The following is a 1,089-nucleotide window of genomic DNA, read 5'->3' as shown; positions in this document are numbered from 1 at the left end:
ACTGGCTTATTTCATTTAACATAGCAAGCTGAGGGTTTATCCATGTGTAGCATGTGACAGGATTTCCTTCCTCTTTAAGACAAAGTAATATTCCATTGTATGTGTGTACCACATTTGGTTTATCCATTTATCCTTCCAACGACATCTGGGTTTCTTTCCCCTCTTGACTATTGTGAATACTGCTGCTGTGAACATGGGTGTGCAAATATACCTTTGAGACACTGCTTTCATTTCTTCTGGATATATACCCAGAAGTGGAATTACTGGGTCATTTTTAAATGGTACTATTTTTAATTTTTTGAGGAACCTCCCTGTTGTTCAGATCCATTTATGGCATTTGCATTCTTGGTAAGACCGAACCCGTGATGACTAAACTAACAGAAGTTGCTGGGGAGGACAGTTAAGTGTAGGGAAAGAACCTTTGGTGGCTTCTGTATTTAGGCTTCTCTCTGAGATCACTACTCAGGAGTTGGTGTTATATTTGTGGTACCTAATGAAAGCCTGGAGAACACCGATTTCAAACCATGTGCAAAGGCATAGGGAATCCTAGTCAGGGATCTTGTTCCTAGAAATTCAACCCATCCTTATCCCCTTTTCACTGATTTTTTTTTTTTTTTTAAGTGAACCCTTCCCCTTTCCTCCCCGCTCAGAAAAGTTCAGTGATACGAGCTTTGGGAAGAGCAGGTGTCTCCAGGTTGTCCACGAGTTAGTAGTTTTCCCTTCTGCCAGGAACACGCTGCCCTAAGACCCCTCCTTGTTCTTGATCTCCCCATTGCTTATCTCCTTCCTAGGACTTGCGACGCGTTTTAGTCGCTCTGTTGGTTTCCTTGATGTCCTCTGTCGGCTCTACTAGAAAGCAAGAGCCTTGAGGGCACACCTGCTACTTGTGCCCTGTGCGTTGGTGAAGCAAGTGTCGCAGAGTGAACAGCCCGAGTGCGCCTGTTAAATGGGAAGGAAAAGGTTGCCCAGAGGACTGGAGGGATCGTGCCCGCCCTACTCGCGCCGGAGGAAAACAGCGACCACGAAGGGACTCGAACCCTCAATCTTCTGATCCGGAATCAGACGCCTTATCCATTAGGCCACGCGGCC

The 1,089-nt window shown here is 45.9% G+C and overlaps 1 non-coding gene across 1 annotated transcript; it reads right to left on the bottom strand.

Annotated features, from left to right (window-relative positions):
• Positions 1 to 1,016: 1,016 nt before the first annotated feature.
• Positions 1,017 to 1,089, bottom strand: TRNAR-CCG. Its single transcript has one exon. It is a non-coding gene; the product is annotated as a tRNA-Arg (tRNA).

The sequence above is a fragment of the Meles meles genome, chromosome 5 (assembly GCF_922984935.1).
Source record: "Meles meles chromosome 5, mMelMel3.1 paternal haplotype, whole genome shotgun sequence".
Lineage (NCBI taxonomy): Eukaryota > Metazoa > Chordata > Mammalia > Carnivora > Mustelidae > Meles > Meles meles.
This window is presented reverse-complemented; position numbering and strand designations above follow the sequence as displayed.